Source organism: Scaptodrosophila lebanonensis, unplaced genomic scaffold (assembly GCF_003285725.1).
Source record: "Scaptodrosophila lebanonensis strain 11010-0011.00,11010-0021.00 unplaced genomic scaffold, SlebRS2 tig00000357-arrow-arrow-pilon, whole genome shotgun sequence".
NCBI classification, from domain to species: domain Eukaryota; kingdom Metazoa; phylum Arthropoda; class Insecta; order Diptera; family Drosophilidae; genus Scaptodrosophila; species Scaptodrosophila lebanonensis.
Window position 1 is genome coordinate 225,684 of NW_022060659.1, and position 8,423 is coordinate 234,106.

Below are 8,423 nucleotides of genomic sequence, written 5' to 3' on the forward strand. Positions count from 1 at the left end.
TTAAAATTCATTTTTTTTAATTTTCCTATTTTGTGGAGAGCTTTACTCTATTTTATTGTCGGGCTTGCTCGACTGTAGCGTTCTATCTTGTATTTTTCTGAAAAGTATATGAAAAAAAAATATCTAATTGCTTGGGAGTGGGGGTGCATCAGAAAATATGAAGAAACTGGATCTATCTGGGTTAAGACATACTAATAGAAACTTACCGAGAGGTTTTTGCGGGCAATACTCCTCATCATTTATGTCATTTATGTCATTATTTGCGGGCTGCAAGTTTTCGTCATCAGAAAGCGCTACATCTACGTAAAAAATTTGTTCGAAATATATTTTTAGTTTATACTTATTATTTTATGAATCGGTTATTTGTAACTTTCTGTACATTAATAGCAGTCGAGATCTTCGTATAAAATAACACAAGGACATTTAATTTAAAAACATTTTGTTAATAACAATATTATTACCAATAAAATAGCCTTAGCCAATTTAATATAAATCAAGAGAGAACGCTACAGTCGAGCACAGACAGTGTAATACCCTGTACCCAGGCAAATTTCCGACATTGAGCTATATGCGACCCCTAGCTGCAGCAAAAAGAAGAAGAGCGTACCTGATGCTGCAGCTTGGAGGCGAAGTACTGGAGCGACACTGTTTCGCTAATAACTTTTCTTAGAATTGACCGAATGGGATGAAATTTGAAACAAAAGTAGTTAATTATATTGCGTGTGCAAAATTTGGTTTATGCAGTTTTTGAAATGTAGACACTATTGACGAAATTCTGTAGCGGGGGAAGGGGAGGGAATTTCAAAAAAATAAAATAAACTCCTCCTTTCTCGGACATAGGAGAATTTGGATACCAACTTTGGTTATTCCAGCTTTTATAGTTTCTATTCATTCATCGAGATAGACGGACAGACATGTCTAGATCAATTTCTCTCCTCATGCTGATCAAGAATATATATACTTTATGAGGTCGGAAAGGCTTCCTCCTGCCTGTTACATACTTTGCACAAACCTAATATATCCTTTTTACCCTACGGGTACGGGGTAAAAAAAGATTTTCGGAATTTAATTTGAAGCTTATGCCTAGGGTCGTTCTAGAATAGCTTTTAGAGGGTAAGTATATTATTACTAAAGCTAAGTAAACTACAAAATAACAAACTCAAACAAGGAAGACACTGTCCGACCACAATTAAGGTCAGCACATTAATACACACATTAGTACACATATTAGGTCAACATAAGTTGTTTCTGGTGTTAAAATAATAGTGTTCAAAGATGATGAGTTGACAGCTTAGGTTTTATTAAATGCCAATTACGAGTTAATAGTGATTAGGGCTTGATGTGGAATAAAATTATTTATAAATAATTCTAATAAGAAGGTAATACATACTATTAGGGTCATTTTCATCATTATCAGCATTATCACTATTAAGTGCAGCCATTAATAATTGTGAGACTTGTGTTATTTCATCATAAGTTGCATTGACTCTATAAATATTTTTATGAATATCTTTGTTGTGACCCATAAACCCTGCTAGGCGATCAATTTGAGAATCTGCGACATTTAACAATGAAGTATATGTTGCTAAATGTTTACGCAACATAGTGCCTCTTAAAGCTTGTGGGTTAGAAGCACCGCATTCTTCAGCAAATTTTTTTAATATGGGACATGCTCTTATGTATTCCTTTGCGGAATCTGCAGAGCAGAACACATATATTTTATTTTTTATTCCAGCTTTTTTGCGATTGTCCAGTATGGTATCGATGCAAACATGGTCGAATGGCGTTAAAAGAACTGATACAGTTCTGCCAAGTTTTCCTCGAATTGTTACCCTTGTGTACTGCTTTGCAAATTCTTGTGTTTTTTTGTTAGTTTATTGAAATTATCTTTATCCACCTTTTCATTTATGGCTTGCGCACTTTTATAATTTTCCACAGTTAATCTCTCTAATTCACCAACCCGTCGACGGTTGAAAATGAGCAAGTTTACTAAAGTGCTTTGTACCAGCACAGACCAAGTTTCAACATCGAAGGTATTTTTTAAGAACTTAACAGCTTCTGTAGCTTTTTCTTTGACATATTCGAACAGTATTTTAATGTCTTCTTTAGTAGGAAGTATAATTTTAGCGGCGCGTCTTTTGGTAAATTGATCTTCAACAGCTTTTTTGTTGATATTTATAAATATGTCATGCTCCCATAACTTTATAAAATCGTTGACAGATTGTCGTTTTTCCTGATTTTCCTCTTTAACGTGTTCCGCCCACAAAATCTTCGCAGTTTTTTTAATTAGTGTAGTTAATTTTGTAGCTAAGGAAGGAATTTCAAACGACATAGATTCATTATCCCATTTTGCAACTGTTCGTATACTTTGGACAATTATATCTGTGTGTTTGGGAAGAATGGCATCCTCCAAATCCTTTATTTCGTTGCAATTCTCTTTAAGACAAATTAGAAGGCGACCCAGAGACCTCATGTTTTGCCGTATCATTTCATGCTGAAACTTTTCCCGCTTCTGACACTCAAAGTTTCCATATAAAACAATCAGTCGATCGTATAAAACAGTGTCAGATATTTCATCATCCTTAAAATAGGGCATAACTTGGCGCCGTAAAATGTCGTTAGCTTGTTTATGCATAAAACCTGTCACTTTTCGTCCATTTCGTATAGTATCGCGAGTTCCTTTTTTATAGGAGTTGCTTGAACAATTTCGTATATGAAATCGAATGGTAGATTTTGGGAAAAATCCTCGGCAAAATGTGCAGGTAATAAAATCTTTTGGTCGGAGAGTAGAGTTAGCTCTTTTTTGTCGAGGAACAATTAAAGTACCGGTGTTCAATATATCGTCGGTATTATGCAAAAAATCACCTTCTTTTCTTATTTTATCAATCATATGTTTACGCTCAGGTCCACTTTTTGGGTATCTTAGAAAACTTTTTACCTCCTGCTCATTTTTATGTTTGGCCTCAAGATGACGAGCAAATTTTGTCTGCAAAGTTTTGCAGAACTTACAAAAATGTTGTTTGCATTTTTTTTGTGTAGAACATGGTATAAATAGGTCTTTTAAATCATAAAGAGGAGTTTCAGTAGTAGAAATAGATATACTATTATTTATGGACGAATCATTTATGTTTTCATTTGTAGATGTTTGAAAATTATCATTAGACTGCATTGTAGAGTCTGGCCAATTGGAGCCAAGTTCATTAAGTTCGTCTGTAAAGCCGCTAACGAATCTTGAACTCTCAGTTTGGAAAGTCCCATCAGCTAATTCGGTAGAATCTTAAGTTAATACGAAAACAAAAATACTGTGTTAATTAAAAATTAAACGGGAGAATAAACCGACTTGGATGAAATTAAAAACAAAATTGCATATAGATTATGTGTACAAAGTTTGGATTATGTAGCTTTTGAAATGTGGACAGTATTGACGAAATTGAATTTCAACGTGAACGGTGAACGGAAAATTAAACAAATAATTAACTAGTGCAAATGGGCTACTTACTAAGTATATTCAAGTCTTCGTTTATAAATTCAGTATGTATTTGTTCATCAGCATCTGTTAAATAAAAGATATAAACACATTTAATTTTTGCTTAAGCCAGTGAGAATGTTACAGTTGAGCAAGCCCGATAGTGGCATACCCTATACACAAAAAAAAACTTCTATTATGTTATATGCGTTGTTTCGCGCATATCGAAGGCAAAAAAAAGAGCGACCACGTTGCTGAATGTTAGTGGCGTAGTATTTCAATACTTCGAAACACCCTTTTATTACAAAATAAATCCCCAGACAAAATGAGTTTAATTAAATGAGGCCAACCGATAAACACTATTATACTGAATAAATGAAAACATCTCTATATATATAAAACAGTTTGTCCTGACTGACTGATTGGCAATCAACGCACAGCCCAAACGGTAAGAGCTAGGAAGCTGAAATTTGGACACAAGATCCCTCTTATAGTGAAAGTGAGCACTAAGAAGGGGTTTCGGAAAATTCGAACGCCAAAGGGGGGAAAACGGGCTCCAACGTTTGTATGAAAAATCTACAATTTTCATCCGATTAACTTCAAACTTAGTTTGTATACTCTCACAAAAAATACAAAAAAAAACTGTATACTTGGATTTTCAATATTTTTTCTGCGGCCTGAATAATAATGATTTTCCGGTGGAAAATTCGGTAAACGAAAAGCTATGTGCAATCAACGCACAGCCCAAACGGTTAGAGCTAGGAGGCTGAAAATTGGACACATGTTGTCTTCAGTGGTGTAGGTGAGCACTAAGAAGCGGTTCTGGAAAATTCGAACGCCAAAGGGGGGAAAACGGGCTCCAACGTTTGTATGAAAAATCTACAATTTTCATCCAATTAACTTCAAACTTAGTTTGTATACTCTCAAAAAGAATACAAGAAAAACTGTAAGCTTGGTTTTTCACCATTTTTCCTGGGGCATGAAAAAGGGGGGGTTTTCCGTGGAAAAATTGAAACACAATCAACACCCCACAGCCCAAACGGTAAAAGCTAGGAAACTGAAAACTGGGCTCAAGTATCCTATTATGGTGTAGATGCGCACTAAGAAGGGATTTTGGAAAATTCGAGCTCCAAAGGGGGGAAAAGTAGCTCCAAAGTTTGTTTGAAAATTCTGCATTTCTGAATCGATCAACTTTAAATTTGGTTTTTATAATCTATAAAAGAATACAAACAAAACTGCATACTCGGTTTTTCGAAATTTGTGTTGGAGCTTGAATTATTGGGGTTTTAATATTTATTCATTTTTTCAAATGAAAAGTTTGTGTTATAAATTTTGTCCGATCGATTTCAAATTTGGGTAATATAATCTACGTAACTAAAATTACAACTTTGCATTTAACGATTTTTAAAATATGCATTTTACAAATGCAGGCAGAACAAACAATACAAAATATCAAACAGTTGGGGACAACTAAGTATACATACACATATACAAGCAGCTGTTCGTGTAGTTGCGTGTAAACGGTTGAAGTAGCCAAAGCAAAATGTGAGACACTAATGTGTGAATGTTCATTTGTACAAATGTATGTACATATATACATACATACATATGTATAAAAGTACATTCGTCTTGCACTGACAGGGCAAGAAATGTTAATTAATTAAAAATTATTAACATTATAACATAAACATTTTTATGTTATTTTTTCTTTTTTTAGTACATTTGGCATAAGGGATTTTAGGACAACGGACTACAAGGGCGTACGCAGGTTGGGCAGGGGGGACATTGCTCCCCTTAGAAAGAATTTCGCATTATGAATTACACCAGCACCATATGTATTACATACGTACATACATATATACATACGTCTGTATGTATAGTATGTACATATGTACATCAATAAGTATGTATGTACGTACATACATTCTTATATACATATATAGGTTTGTATGTATGCAGTGGGCCATCGAACACTGTTGTTTAATTGTAATAAATAGTGTTCTATGTTTTCAAATCAAAATTTTTAAAACAACTCGCAAAACTTCTTTCGTTTTGATAATTTACGGCTGTTAATTGCATACGAAAAATGCCAAAAGTTTACAGTTACCGTACACACACAAATACATTTGTATGTATGTATGTACATATGTGTACAGTGAACAATCGAATACAGTATTATAATCAATAACTCTCAAACGATGTTTTTCGATGTATTTGTATTCGACATGTATTACGATATATCAACACAAGTATCGATATTTTCGATATATCGCATTTAATTTTATTATTGGGGTTTTAATATTTATTCACTTTTTCAAATGAATAGTTTGTGTTATAAATTTTTTCCGATCGATTTCAAATTTGGGTAATGTAATCAACATAACTATATCAACAAATTGGCATTCAACGTTTAAAATATAGCAATATGTTTTTTACTTTCCATATATCAAATATCAAATAGTTGGGGACATCGCATACACACACTCACACATACATACAACAAGCAACAGTTCGTGTCTAGGTGTGCCCATGCATACATACATATGTACATGCATATGCATGTATGCCTGTATATGTATGTAGCATGTACATACAAAACAACAACAACAACTTTAAGTTGTTGGCTCGCACATCTTCTTTCGTTGTGACCATTTAATGTTAATTGCAAAGGCAAAACGCCAAAAGTTTACAGTTACCGTCGCTAAGCAACGACTGCGTAAGCGATAGTAAAGCAGAAACCGAATAACGGAGCTACGCATATTCTGCTTCGCATTGCGGGCAGATGTATGTATGTATAATTTGTTCTTATTGATCTCAATAAATAATTAGATTTTATTATTTAAATATTCTGCTTATTGCATTCAAACTTCGATATTTTGATGGTATCGGTGGCTTCAACTATCGAAAGTTTTACTCTAGCAAATTGAGATGAGAATTGTCAGTGCTTTTTGATCGTGGCTCATCGCTGCACGGCATTGACACGAGTGCCGTGTTTCATATTCCGAGTTTGTGCGTGACCGTATTGACTCAATATGACACGAAAAGGCTCAAATGTGAATTTAAAATTAGGATATACCCTTATAATTATTCCCCCTTTTTTGCAAATCGTCTATCTTAAAACGTTGCGTTATCTCTATATATAAAACAGTTTGTCCTGACTAATTGGTGATCAACGCACAGCCCAAACGGTAAAAGATGAAATTTGGACTCAAGTATCTTTTCATAGTATCCATCATAGTGTAGGAGCACACTAAGAAAGGCTTTTGGAAAATTCTAGCTCCAACGGGGGGAAAACGAGCTTTAAAAAATATTAGTTCTAGTGGTCATGTTCGTTGAAGGAAATAGTTTGGCAAGAACAAAAATGTAACGGACTACTGAACAATTTTTTGTCAAGAACAGAAAATGTTCATTTAAATACCTTAAATGCCTTCCTACTGGTAACTTATAAGGTGAAAACATATGGGTAGGTTATGCACACACAAAATAAATACAATTGGAAACATTATATTGAGCCGGGTTAAGACGGGCAATACCTGCTAGTTTTTAATAAATAAATAATGTATCTCAAAAACGTTTCGTCTTCTTACATAGGCAAATTACTTAGAAGCTGTAAAATCGACCCCCTATATACATGGTGTCCATTAAAGACCAGTAGTGAGAAGAGCTTAAAAATGATAATTGAAATGCTGCATATTATGTACGAAAAAGTTAATTTTTCTAATATAAAAATTTGTAACAGTCTAGAGTCTATTGTATATTCTGTTCTTTAAATAATGGTAATTTCAAACTTACTGCTCCGGCGCTTGCGTTCGGGCGGGATGAATTCCTCATCATTATCATTGGTATTGTCATTGTCAGGCTTACGAACTGATTCTTCTTCAGAAAGGAGATCATCATCTATCACAAAAAAAATAATAATAATTAGAATTATATGTTATTTTTTGGGAAGCTAAACAAAATGCTTACTCAAAGTGGTCCCTATTAGATATGTATTCTAAAACAACATTCCGGTGTTGTAGAACAATTTAATACATACACTGGTCGTCACTTGAATAAGAACATAATTGTGTTCAGATTATTTTCATTTTTCCCCATTATACTTGTATTTTTATTACAAATTACTTTGGTTTCTAACTTTTTAATACTACCGTTTTTTTTTTTTTTTGTTTTTTTAGCTATTTTTGGCTCACAAATACAGAACAAAAATGCACCTTTATTTTTGCAGATTGCTTTGATTGCAGCTCGTCCAAAAATAGCGCGTCATTAAAATAAGAACATGATACTATTAGTCTTTCGATCGCTTTGATGTCAGGTTTGACAGATATATGTTTTATTAACCGATTTGGATGAAATTTGAAAGAAAAGTAGATATTTGTATAACGATTACGTGTGCAAAGATTGTTTTTTTTTTTTTTTTTTGTAGCTTTTGAAGTATGAACATCTCGTTGGGTTTCTGGGCGCAACTATATGACCTGAAATCGGAATGTAAACATTTTTTACGATTAAAAAAATGATGGAGAAACATCAAAGTCGCCAAGACGGTGTTGTCGTCTACGGAGATACATCGTTTTATAAAAGTTGTGAACTTCAATTTCTAACTGATTTGCAAAAAAGTTCTGGTGAAGACATTTTTTGTACTGGCTTTCCGGAAAAGCAGGAAGGAGGTGCTTCTAAATGCCTTTAAAGCCACCTAGTCAGAAATTTATCTTATAGTAACTACGTTAAAAGCATTTATGATTCTCTCCAAAGTCGTACATACCAAGGTACATTAAAAAAGGATGGATGCACACATTAGTGAAACATTATGAATATTATAGACTCATCATTAAATATCCAAAACATCCATGTTGTTATTTATTTTTCTCAATATTGAAATAGAATTAATAAGTGTTTTTATTCAAGTGACTTCAAAAAACATCTTTATTTTGCAGTTGAATTTGTAAAATTTGATTAATTA

General features: G+C 33.4%; 1 long non-coding RNA gene across 1 annotated transcript; it reads right to left on the reverse strand.

Annotated features, from left to right (window-relative positions):
- Positions 1–281: 281 nt before the first annotated feature.
- On the reverse strand, positions 282–7,358 carry LOC115630191. The gene is made up of 3 exons (XR_003996059.1): positions 7,259–7,358; positions 3,500–3,553; positions 282–299 (listed from the first exon to the last, which is right to left on the reverse strand). It is a non-coding gene; the product is annotated as an uncharacterized LOC115630191 (long non-coding RNA).
- Positions 7,359–8,423: the final 1,065 nt, after the last annotated feature.